Source organism: Penaeus chinensis, chromosome 40 (assembly GCF_019202785.1).
Source record: "Penaeus chinensis breed Huanghai No. 1 chromosome 40, ASM1920278v2, whole genome shotgun sequence".
Taxonomy (NCBI): Eukaryota; Metazoa; Arthropoda; class Malacostraca; order Decapoda; family Penaeidae; genus Penaeus; species Penaeus chinensis.
The window spans coordinates 5,882,964-5,897,963 of record NC_061858.1 but is presented as its reverse complement, the minus strand read 5'-3'; positions in this window follow the sequence as shown (position 1 = coordinate 5,897,963).

Sequence of the window (15,000 nt, the reverse complement as noted above, 5' to 3'; positions counted from 1 at the left end):
GCAGAGAGAGAGAGAGAGAGAGAGAAGAGAGAGTAAGAGAGGGAGAGAGAGATAGAGATAGTCAGAGAGAATAAGAAAATAAGAATAAGACAAAAAGAATAAGAAAATAAGAATAAGAAAATAAGAATAAGATTATAAGAATAAGAAAATAAGAACAGCAAAATAAGAATCAGAAATTAAGAATAAGTAAATAAAAATAAGAAAATAAGAATAACACAATAAGAACAACAAAATAAGAAAAAGGAAAGAAGAATAAGAAAAAGGAAAGAAGAATAAGAAAAAGGAAAGAAGAATAAGAAAAAGGAAAGAAGAATAAGAAAAAGGAAAGAAGAATAAGAAAAAGGAAAGAAGAATAAGAAAAAGGAAAGAAGAATAAGAAAAAGGAAAGAAGAATAAGAAAAAGGAAAGAAGAATAAGAAAAAGGAAAGAAGAATAAGAAAAAGGAAAGAAGAATAAGAAAAAGGAAAGAAGAATAAGAAAAAGGAAAGAAGAATAAGAAAAAGGAAAGAAGAATAAGAAAAAGGAAAGAAGAATAAGAAAAAGGAAAGAAGAATAAGAAAAAGGAAAGAAGAATAAGAAAAAGGAAAGAAGAATAAGAAAAAGGAAAGAAGAATAAGAAAAAGGAAAGAAGAATAAGAAAAAGGAAAGAAGAATAAGAAAAAGGAAAGAAGAATAAGACAAAGGAAAGAAGAATAAGAAAAAGGAAAGAAGAATAAGAAAAAGGAAATAAGAATAAGAAAATAAGAACAGCAAAACAAAAATAAGAAAACAAGAATAAGAAAATACGAATAAGCAAAAAGGGAAGATCCCTAAGCCCCTCCGGATCGTGACGGCCCGATCATGCCCCTGACTGCTTGATACTCGGTAATCAGTACATTTTCCAACCCATCAGCTGCACCGCGATTCACTCTATTGACTACAAAGACAGTCCCGCTCCTTGAACTTGTAAACAGATAAGCTATTCCGACTTTTAAAACTTTTTTTTTGTTTTTTTTTTTGTTAAGGTTTTTTGGTTTGGGTTTCGTCTTCGCTTTATTTTTATGCTTTTGGTTTGTTTATATGTACGTGTAAATAAATAAATGAAGAAATGTGTAGATATATGAATACGCATACACACATACACACACACGCACATATATATGTGTGTGTGTGTGTGTGTGTGCGTGTGTGTGAAAATATGCATATGTACAGATTATACATATATATATATGAAAATATATATAGTACAGATATATATATATATACATATATATACATATATAATGTGCGTGTATGTATATATGTACATATATATGTGAATGTATACTAGTGCACATAAGTATCGTACATATTGTACATACATACAACTGAACACACACACACACACACACACACACAAACACACACACAAACACACACACACACACACACACACACACACACACACACACTCACACGCACACACACACAAGCACACACACACAAACACACACACACATACACACGCACACACACACGCACGCACACACACACACACACACACACACACACACACACACACACACACACATATATATATACACACAAAAATATCACTCGCTAAAACGTTTGGCCCGACATCAGGAACCGCCATCCCGCAGATCGCTATTTCCACACACGTTGAAGTCACCAGCCGCGGTTTATTTCAGTCAAATTGAATTTTAATGACTTTCATACCAGCGGAACTGCATCATTTATCTAGTGTGTGATATGGGCCAATTATAGCTGTCTCAATGTTTTGACCTGGAATGACCTACTACACCGCCGGGTTCAGGGGAGGAAGGGCATATAAGCGCACGGTCAGTATGGTAAATTAGGAGGTTTCGCCAAAATAATTATTTACCTGTAATTTCATTTTTATTGGAAAGTCCGCAGGCGAAAGGTCGGTCGGGTTAGTGCATGTACGGATCTACATGTATACGTGTATGCATGTATACATACGTAAATGCATACATACAGAGAGAGAGAGATAGAAAGAGAAAGCGAGAGAGAGTAAGAGAGAGAGAGAGAGAGAGAGGGAGAGAGAAAGATAGATAGATAGATAGATAGAGAGAGAGAGAGAGAGAGAGAGAGAGAGGGAGAGAGAAAGATAGATAGATAGATAGAGAGAGAGAGAGAGAGAGAGAGAGAGTAGATTAACAGTTATTTCTATATAAAAAATCCGCACAAAATTCACTTCACTCAAAATACAGAATTAATAAAAAACGGCAAATAAAAATCCAACACCAAGGAAGAGAAGAAGAAAAAAATAACAACCAAAGAAGAGGAAATGGAGAAAGAGACAAGAATGGGGGTGAGGGGGGGGGGGGTAGGGGCGAGAGTGACAAGGCGGTCAAGAAATGGTCAGGAGAGAAGAACACGTGAGGCAAATTTCCGATCCAAATCCGGTTAGCAGACAGCGTTAAATTCGGGGCTTCCAAGTGTGTGTGTGTGTGTGAGGGGGGGGGGGGGAGAAGGAGTGAGTGTATGTCTGTGAATGTGTGTGTGTGTGGAGGGGGGAGGGGGGTCAATGTGTTGTGCGTGTTTTGTGTGTGTGTACGGGCGTGTGCGTACATACGTGCATGTGTATATATTTATCTATACGTATCTACAATTTCTATATATATATATATATCTACAGAAATATAAGCGCTTATCAGTACACCCCTGTTTGATCAAGGAAATTAAGACCAACCAAACGAATGATCGCGCGTGTGTGTATAAATGTCAGGGCGCAGGACCTTATCTCTGCAATGCTGAAATCGCTCGGTGTGCATTAGCGACAGTTCCGCATGGTTCGCTCAAAACAAAAGCCTCGCCGTGTTATCTCTGAAATCACACCGGACAAACGTATTACTGTGAAGTCGAGAATTCCCCTCCTCTTCTAATGACGTGTTATCTATCGCTTGGTAGATGTCCAATCACGGTCTTAATACACAAATACTCACGTACCATGAAATACAATAATCACAGGGGCATGACGAATGGGTTGGCGGAAAAGTCATGATAAAATGCCAGCGAGGCAAAGAAATTAAGAAAAAATGGTGTTTTTTTTTATATCATTATGCAAACAATGACTTCAAGAATGCTATCTAATCAATCCGCTGAAAAGATACAGAGATAACATATCTTTAAAAATGACAATGGATGAAAAAAAAATCGATACTGACTCCCGTATCAAAGTGTCGGTAGAATGCCAGTCAAAATTCGCCCTTTTCAACCCACGTCACACTTGACATTCTAGCGTAATAGGACAGTTAGCACCTGTAGCGTAGGCAGTCACACACCTTTAATTAAAGCATGACGTCATCACCCCCTCCCCCCTTCTCATAACGACAAAAGTCAAACTGCCAACACACCCTTTTCAGTAATGGCGATTTCACATCTCACGAATGACAGATGGCTTCAAATTCAATAACCAGGTCGACCCATCAACTAAATGAGAAAGAAACGAACAAGAAAAAAAAGAGAAAATAAAAAAAAATGACATCATTAGGTAACGAGTCACCGCGGCCGACTTCCAGCTGCCGGATCAATGGGACCGCCTACCGCCTGTGACGTCACTTCGGCTTCGGCTTCACGCTCGCAGTCAACAATGAAGCGGCTTCATTAATAGTGAAGGATGAAGTTAATCTCTCGGCTGATCAGTGTCGCCTGGTGTGGGGAGTGCATACAGCCATGTGACGTCCTACATGATTATATATGTGACACTGTATCTATCCATCATATGAGTTTTGTATGGTGCTCTCTCTCTCTCTCTCTCTCTCTCTATATATATATATATATATATGTATATATATTGTTTCTTATATAAGTTAAATAAGGCAACATTTAATACAAAGCTCATTTAATATTACTGTAATGATGTCATCAAATTGAAAGGCGTAATGGACTCACAACACGCCCTCTTCTGTCCTTCAAAGGCAAATGACCTCACATGACTTCACAACTTACGTCACAACGCTCTACCTGAAAAAGTAATGAAGTCTGTATTAACCTGTTCAGTATTATAAGTGGGTTGCTTTTTATTGTATGCCGATTTTCCCACTTTTGTTTCATTGATTGTATATATGATTAATATATATGATACATACAATATATATATATATATATATATATATGTATGTATAGGTGTGTGTGTGTGTGTGTGTGTGTGTGTATGTGTGTGTACATATGTGTATATATATGTATATATGTATATATATATGTGTGTGTAAGTATATATGTACATATATATATATTGTAATGCATGATATAATATACACATCCTGATGTCTTCAGGATATTGTAATGATTTTACAATTCTTGTCATCACTAACACTAACAACATAAATAAAAAAAAAAAATCATAAAGAGTCATTTAACAGGCATTAACCAAACGGACCGTTTAACACATCATACTCAAAATAACATTACACGGCGCATCAAAACATCAGAGAACATTAACATCCACATGAGAAATCTTTAACGAGTTCGCACCTTGGCTCAAAGACCTGATCACTGACGTCGCTAAACGCCTGTGACGTCATCCTTGCGCCCTCATGTGTTCCGAAGAAAAAAATAGACTGTTAGCGTTGATATACGGAATGATAATAATTCTAAAAATATTTATAACTATTGTGTTCATATATATATATAAATATGTATATATATATATAAACACACACACACACACATATACATACATATGTATATATGTGTGTGTGTGTGTGTGTGTGCGCACACACACATAACACACATACATATATATATATATATATATATATATATATATATATATATACGTATATATGCGGATATATACATATATATACATATTTACATTTCTGAGAGACAGGATCTGCGTTAGCGAGAGCTTACAAACAGAAAATTCAAACGATGAAAATGGAATGAAAGAGAAAGGGTCTTTGATAGAACCTACGCTCTCAAATTAACATACATGCGGCATGAAAAGTAAAAATAATAATCAACATCGTTAGTGATAGAACTTTTAAAAACTTATGATCTTCTAGGAGGCAGTGTCATGGGTTAAAAGCACTGTCAAACATGACAATATTCATAACTGCTAATTTCAGAAGAATCCAATTTGCGTTATGTTATAAACAAAGCCCACAGTACACAAAGTATAAACAATTATTTTCCTGTCAAAACGTCTCTTGAGTATATCATTAACTGCTATTGCACAAATTAATTAGGGTTAAATTAAACAAAATCATGGCAAAGCAAAATTAATTGAACTGATGTACTAGAACACCTGCAGGGCTGAATTACTCAATAATTGTTATATTGCAATTTCATTCATTTCCAAACACCAAAAATGTCTATCGTAAGCTACTCTTTTTATAATTCGGTGGAAAGAAATTTAGTCACATAAAAAACACCTACTCAAATGCTATCTAATATATATATGTATATACATACATACATACATGTATACATACATACATACATACATACATACATACATACATACATACATACATACATGCATACATACATACATACATACATACATACATACATACATACATACATACATACACACACACATACATACATACATACATACATACATACATACATACATACATACACACACATACATACATACATACACACAATCACACAATCACACAATCTCACAATCACGCAATCACACAATCACACACACACACATTTAGATATGTAATAAAAAAAATCTATTAAAATATTTCCTCGGAAGATCACACACTAACGAGCCATTTAGCTAGTCAATGTATTCAGTGGTTGACCTTGTTTGATATCTAAAGAGTTCGCACCTAGTCTCAAAAAACGAGGTCAATGGTACCGCCAAACTACTCCTATAATGCAGTGGCCATTCGAATTTCCGGAATTTGAGTGTGTGTGGTATGGGGGGGGGGGGGGGTTATTCAGTTATTTAGGTGTTTATTAATGTTTATGAGGGTGCAGATATTTGTAATGGCTTCTAGGGTGAACTAATAGCTTTATTCAATATTTGTCCGTTGCTGTATGAGATTTGTAAGTTTTTCTCTGGATATGTTAAATATTTATCAATTTCACTGTGTATAATTTATATTCATCTATATTTTTAGTGATATGGAATATACCTTTTCTTTAAACTTTTGTATAATGGCGTTTTAATCGAAACAGGACCACAGTAGTGCTATTCTAGGCCTATTTTCAAGGAACTGCCTGAATTTTCTTAACAGCAGCAAAACAACTGGTCACTTCAACTAGCAGTTGTATTATCTGTTAAACTAATTATGGATTGACCTTTTAAAGATAAATATCCATGATATAGCAAATTTTTTTCGCCGATTAAGCTTAATATTTTACATTTTAATCGTTTACTTATTCCTGCTTTTACTTCACATTGATGGATATATTACTGATATATAGCTGCTATATATTTTGCGATGTGGACACTTTAGCAGAAAGACTGAACCACGAAAATAAACGAAAGAACCAGTTAGAAACATAAAACATAGCTTTACCATAGGACACGAAAAAGCTCCTTAATTAAGAAAACATGTACAGCAAAATAATTTCCCCCAAATATGGATTTTTATTTTTTTTTACCAGATCAAGCGGACATCATCTAATGGGCCGTTTAGCACATGCCGTCCTTAGCAGCCATTACCCATTGAGCCGTTTAGCAGAGGAGCCAAAAGGAGGACATCCTAACGATTTCGCACCTCCGCTCGAACTGGGATGAATGAAACCGCAGAACGGATTGTGATGTCATTACGCCCTCGGCTTCCAGTTCGCTGATGTTACTAGGAATCTGCTGAAGTTTGATATTTATTTTTCCCCTGTTTCTGGTGTTACTGCTTGTGGTGGTGATTATTAAGCGTGATCTTAACGATGTAGACGGTGATGATGAGAAAAATGATAAGGAGAATCGTAATAACAATAGTGTTACTATATACACAGAAATATATATATATATATATATATATATATATATATATTTCGTATTTGCCATCGTGTTCGTTCAAGATATTACTGAGTTTTATGTTGAATCATCCTCGTTCTTGCTAATGATAATTTAGCTGTGTTAATGACGAAGATATTGATCATTTGTACTGTTTTCATTACTGTTATTATCTATGGAGATTGTATATTGTGTATCATGATTACTATTTTGAAAATTGTTACTATTATCATTATCTCTTTGTTAATGTCATCATTGTTATTGATATCAATAAAAATATCATTATCTCATTGTAGGTGCTATCATTTAATTTTATCCAGGCGTTTTGGTAGATATATGTCAATGCATATATACATTTATATTTATGTGTATACATGTATGTATATGCATATATACATACATGTATAATGATAATAAAAAAAATAACAGTATAGGATTTTGTGTGACAGGCTCTTGTGACTTCAGTCATATTATGGCTATCAGTTTCTTGTATTTCTAAACTGCCCCTTGTGTGCAAGGAATAGCAGGGGATGCCATCCACTGGCGGTGCGGGAATTGAACGCAGGTCAGCTATATTTATAGACAAGAACGCTACCTCTGCACCACACAGATCATATGTTTGTTAATCTGTCTGTATGTATATATATATGGACATATATATATATATATATATAAATATGCATATATGTATACATTTTTATATAGACATATATGTACACATACACGCACATTCGCATATCATATATACATACGTATATGTATATATGTGTATGTATAAATATGTATATGTATATGTATATGTATATTTGCGTATACACATACATATGCACGTATGAATGTGAGTATATGCGTGTATGTATATTTATATGTGTATGTATATATGTATATATGCTCTTACATATGCATACATACAAACTATTGGTATATATGTTTTTATTTGTAAAAATGTATATTTGTTTATATAAGTCCACACGCACACACACACACATATATGTATATATATATATATATATATATATATATATATGCATTATCTACGTATATATATACATGCATATATGCATATTCCATAACTTACTGTACACACACATACACACACACACACACACACACACACACGTATATATATATATATATATATATATATACATATACATATATTTTTATGTATATATATGTGCATATATATATATATATATATATATTATATGTATATACACTGTATACACGTTTATGTTATATATATATATATATATATATATATATATATGCATATATATATGTATATCTATCTATCTATATTTATATGTGTATATAAAAACATATACATGTGTATGTACATATATATATATATATATATATATATACATGTGTGTGTCTCTGTGTATGTATATTTATGTATATACAAACATGCTCATATATTTATATGTTGAATATCATATGTGTATATATGAATGTATACGTAAGTATATATGCATACATATGTATCTGTATGCATATATATATATATCTTACATATATGTGCAATATATATACATATGTATGCATGTATGTCTACATATATTTAAATATCTATATGGTAACATTCTCATCATCACCGTCTACATCGTAAATATCATTATCACGCTTAATGATCACAACCACAAGCAGTGACATAAAAAAACAGGGGAAATATAAATATCAAACTTCAGCAGATTCCTAGTAACATCAGCGAACTGGAAGCCGAGGGCGTAATGACATCACAATCCGTTCTGCGGTTTCATTCATCCCAGTTCGAGCGGAGGTGCGAAATCGTTAGGAAGTCCTCCTTTTGGCTCCTCTGCTAAACGGCTCAATGGGTAATGGCTGTTAAGGAAAGCATGTGCTAAACAGGCCCATTATGTTGATACCCGCTTGGTCTAGAGAGGAGAATGTGATTTGCTGTAAATGGTTTTAATTGGAGTACTTGTCGTTGCTTGGCATATGATAAAAGACATTTTTTTATGAGTGGTTCTTCGTTCCTGCCTTTACTGTTTTTTTGTTTTTTTATTTTAATATATACATATATATTTTTTCATTTATTACATTATAATGATCAGGGTGAGGTAAACTCTTCATACCAACAAATTTATCTTGTATGGAATAAACTTATATTAGTATCAATTAACAAAAATACACATTTTTTAAATACTAAAAGTTGATAAAAATATATATATAACAAAAACTGCTATCCTCGTCGACCCTGTTCCTAAAAAGGTCAGACTATAAACGGTTTAATGGATAATCTATCTTTAAAAAGGTCACCTGTTTACTTGTTGGTGTAATCACGTCGTTGCTCTTTTATTAGTAAGAACATTTTATCAATAGAAAGTTAGTTAGGCCTGAATTAACGCCTGTATATAATTTGATTAATGCATATATTAGATCAGCGTTGATGATTAAATAGGTGTTTTATTCAGAGGAAAAAACAAATATATATATATACACCGTTTTAATCATGTCATCTCGCTGCTGCCTCGTTTACCATTATAGATTATTCATTAGTGTAATGGCGTTGTTTTATCCCTGTGGAAATATCACCGGCAGGTAGGCCTACATAATTAGGCTATGTCTATGTCCTTTGATCTATAAATATTAAAGGAGAAAATAATGAAGTGACAAATGCTAAAATATATAGATATATACTCTTCTTAATTACATGCGTGTGTTTATAAATATGTCTATCTATCTGTCTGTGTGTCGTGTGCGTGTACGTGTGCGTGTGCGTGTGCGTATGTGCGTGTGTGATTGAGTGCACACAACACAAACGCTTCCCATCGCCATGACTACTCCTGCAGCGTCATGTATATGAGTTTATTATGAGTTTCATTATGAGTTTCATTTCTTTCCCATCATTATGAGTTTCTTTCTCGTTGACATCGGGTAAATTGCCTACTTTTTTTGATGGTGATAAATTGGACTTATTTCCGTTTTCTGTTAATGGCTTCCAACTAACGAGAGAGGATTTAGATGATAAATCACGAGTCATTTATCATTTCTACTTTGTTACGTCGATATCTATATGAACAATTGACTATCGATCGCTAAATTAAAAAAAAATATATATATATATTCGTTATTCAGTATCAGTATAGATAAGAAATGAGTATTTTCATTTATCTTTAAAGGTTTCTGTTTGAGAAGGAACACCCCCCCCCAAAAAAAAAAAAAAAAAAAATAAGAAAAAAAAATATGAATAAATCTTTTTCTTGAAGACCACAAGTCAAATCGCTATTCTTTCGACATCACTAATATACAATTAACAAAAGTAGGCCTATATCACTGCATGGTATTTTTCAGATACGCAGAATGGGTGGGCTTTATAGTCATTAATAATTATAAAGGTTATCAAGGTTTTATTGATGAGTACTCATTGCAGATTTACGTACATTGCATAAAGTATCAGCAGAGGAATGGATTTGCCTCTTTATTATGTAGAATCAAAATAATCTACTACAATTGGCGATAGTAACTGTAGACGAATTATATAAATATGTATATATATATAAAATATACATATGTGCGTGCGTGTGTGTTTGTTTGTGTGTAGTGTGTGTGTGTGTGTGTGTGGTGTATGTGTGTGTGTGTGTGTGTGTGTGTGTATGTGTGTATGTGTGTATGTGTGTATGTGTGTATGTGTGTATGTGTGTGTGTGTGTGTGTGTAGTGTGTGTATAAAACATTATATATGTGATAAAACAAAACGAACATTAAAAAAATACGGTAATGTAGACATATACATAAATAGAATCTACAAAAAATAAAATAAAAATAATAAAATAAAAACAAAGATGGTATAAAAATAATAAAATAAAAACAAAGATGGCATAAAAATAATAATAATAATAATAATAAATACCACCAAATCAAAATAACATGCGCATAAACAAGCTCATCAACAAGGAAAAAAACAAAACAAAAAAAAAAACGACAGTAGTTAACGAGACCGTTTAGACCCTCGACCTCTCCAAAAGACCATTTACCTCGCAGTCGTTCAGAGTTTGACCTTAGGAGGCTGTTTCGTTAACGATTTCGCACCTGGGGGCCAACAGCTGATCAATAGCACCGCCGGGCTTTAAATGACGTCATTCCGGTAATGGCACTGTGAGACTGGATAGCGAGTGGGTTTGCTGTCATGTCGATGTGTAATAACATGTTTAGTATTCTCAGGGGCGATTTTTCTGTTTTTGTATATATATTCTTTTAGTTATCTTATTTATTTATCTTTAATTAGTGGGTTTGTGTATGTCTATATTGCCAGGTGTTGGATGTAATAGGGTTAAGAAAATCATGGTTGTACATATACAGTTTTATGTACATATACAGTTTTATTTGCATGCGAGTGTATATGTTGGTATGTCTACTATTTAGGTATACTTTTTCTCTCCCCGTTCAATATGGAGGAATTTTCGTATGCTCAAAGAGGGGAATAAATAAGGTCGAAGATTACAAGCAGTGGATATCGTGGTGATGATTTAGGTGTACAGAATGTGTCCTAGATAATTCTCATAGCGATATTTCTATCGTCTCTCTCTCTCTCTCTCTCTCTCTCTCTCTCTCTCTCTCTCTCTATATATATATATATATATATATATATATACATATATATATACGTATGTATAAATTTAAATATATATATATGTGTGTGTGTATGTGTCTGTGTACATACATACATTTCTTTATTGATATATATATATATACCTATGTGTGTGTGTGTATATATATATATATATATATATATATATATATATTTATAAACACACACACACGGATAAATAACCGAAATGAATGTTCCATTTTTCCTTACTCCTCTTTTAGTTTATGACTTTATGAAATTAAAAAGTTATTACAGTTACATATCATAAATCCCAAGCTCAGTCAGACGCACCAACAGACTTAACCAAGCATTTTCATAATTAATTATTTTACGTTTACCTGTAGAGTTGAAAATCTCAAAAGGCAACAGAAAGTCTAAAACCTAAGTCCACGGGTATAGGAAGTGACACTGTTATTAACGTAGTGATTTTTGTTTGTTATCTGATATAGCTCTGGTGATGGATGCTACATTGCGGTTCTCTTTTGCCTGCCATGCTCTTCCTCTCAAAAGGTAATGATGATGATAATAATAGTAATTGTAATAATAATAATTAAAGCAATAATGATAATAATAATAATAATAATAATGATAATAATAATAATAATGATAATGATAATGATAATGATAATAATAATGATAATAATAGTAATAACAATAATAAAACAAAACAATAACAATAATAATAATAATGATAATGCTGCTGCTGATGATGATAATAATAATAATAATGAAAGTAATGAAAACGACCACAATATGACTGACAATCATAATGACCAAACAGGAAAGTGATATTTGCTGAAACGAAATGGTTATAATAATTACAAGATCACTCGCCCGCCCCCCCCTCCCCCCCCAACACACACCCACGCACATTGCTAGATACATTAACAAAACGTCCACGTCACAACACAGCATCACAGGGGATACATTAGCTAAACGATGCCATTTAGCACATACTCTCCAAATAGGCCTACTTGCATCCTGTTAAAGGGGAGGGGGGGGGAGGGGGGGAAGAGGCAGGGGGAGTGGGTATCAATATTTTGTTGTTGTTGCTATGTACCAACGTGTTTGTTTGTTTGTTTGTTTTATGTATGTTGGCTACATATTTTTTTTTATGTAAGTTTTGGGATTGCGAACTTGCGGGTGTATTTTTTATTTTTTTTTATCATTATTATTCTTATCTCCATCTTCTCTTTCCTTTTCATTTATTTCCGTTTTTCTTTTTATTATTTCTTATCGATTCATTTATTATATTTTCTAATCCCCCGTTTTTTTTTTTTTTTTTTTGTGAATTTATACGAATTCCTAATATAATCAGAAGAATTTTCAATCTGCTTCCTCCCCCCACCCCTTCTATCCTTACCCCCCTCCCCCTCCCTACTCCTTTGACCCCCCCCCCCTCCTTCACATTCGGTGCCTGGGGAGGAGCTCTCGTCATGACCTCGTTATGACCTCGCTACGCCCTTTGACCTCAGGTGATGAGACAATTTCCTGGCTAGTTATTTATTTTTTTTCGCGGTGGTGGGGGGGAGTGATGAGCGTTTTTTTTTAGAAAGGAAGAAAAATGCATCTGATGTCATTGATGTAATAATTTTGTATCTGTAAACAATCTATTTGTGAGAGAAGATAAGGGAAATGTTAAAAATATATATATTATAGAAATTGGGTTTTCCTCTTGCTGTCTGTCTGTCTCTCTCTCTCTTTTTTCTCTCTCTCTCTCTCTCTCTCTCTCTCTCACTCTCTGTCTCTCTACCTCTCTCGCCTTTTATCTCTGTCTCTCTTTGTTCTTTCTCCATCGATCTACCTCTCTCCCCTTTTATCTCTCTGTCTAAACACCTATACACAAACAACACACCCCTCCCCTCCCACTCCCCTCCCCTACCCCCTCCGCGGCGGCCATTTTGTCCCTCACGAAAATCCCAAGGTCAACCGAGGTCACATCAAAGGGAGAGAGAGGGGGAGGAGGGGGGGGGGAGGGGGAACCCAATGATCGAGGGCGGAGCGATGTTGGGGGGGGGTTCTGATCACCATTTACTACCGATAAAGACAAACAACTACCGCCCTTACATGAAAGGGGACCGACGGAGAGAGAGAAGAAGAAGATGCCGCTTCTTGATGCTGGGTCGCCATGTCGCTTACCCGGCGTGTGGACGAATTTGTTGTTGGGTATTTGTGCGTTTTGGTAATGGGAGACCGGCGGTAAAGGGTTCGTGAGTTTTTAATAGTTTATTATTTGTTGTTATTTATTATTATCTTTTTATTTTTATTTTCTTATTCGTCGCTTCGCTTCGTTTCTAGTTTATGGTGATGCTTTTTTAAATTATTGTCGAATTTCAATCTTTGGAGGTGGAGGCAATGTGTGGGTGGAGGAAGACGTGGGCGGAGTTAAAGGGGGGGGGGGGGTGAGTGGGCGGAGGGTATGGTGGAGGGAATACGTGGGTGGGCGAAGGGCGAGGCGGGAGGTGAGTTGAAAGTATAAGGGATTGATAAGGTGTCTGTAAAACATATTGTTATTGACTTGTAAGCTTGAAGAAGAAAGTGAGAGAGCCACATATGCTTACACGGTAAACAGATAGATCAATGTATAGATAGATAAACAGACAGATATGTGTATAGCGGATTTTACTTTACGATAAATAGATAAATAGACAGACTGGCAGAGGGAGAGAGAGAGAGACAGAGACAAAGACAGAGACAGAGACAGACAGACAGAGACCCAGATAGACACAGACAGACCCAAAGACTAAAACTAATATCAACTATATAGACGAAAGCTAGAAAGAGCTTGAGAGGTGAGAGCACGAGTAAGAAGAAGGAGGGAAAAGGGAGAAAGAGGAAACGCGAGAAGGAGGAGGAGTTGGGAGGAGAGGACAAGGAGGCGAAGGCCAGGGAGGAGGAGGAGCACCCTGACGCCCATTACCTGAAGGAGGGCAACCTGTCGGAATTTCGCGTGTGGGTGATAACGAGCGCCATTACGAATTAATGATGATGATGGCCGTGCGAGCCCCGCCTCTCGCCTTCTCTCGAGAGAGCTTTTCCCCTCGACACCGCTCGCTCTCTCTCTCTCTCCCTCTCTCTCTCTCTAACTCTCTCTCTCTCTCTCCCTCTCTCTCTCTCTCTCTCTCTCTCTCTCTCTCTCTCTCTCTCTCTCTCTCTCTCTCTCTCTCTCTCTCTCTATCTATCTCTCTCTCTCTCTCTCACTAGCAAACTGTCTCCATCTGCCTATATATATATATATATATATATATATATATATATATATATATATATATATATATATATATATGCGTGTGCGTATATGTATGTATGTGAATATATATATATATATATATATATATATATATATATATATATGGGTGTGCGTATGTGTATGTATGTGAATATATATAAATATATATATATATATATATATATATATATATATACACATACATATACATATATTCATATATATA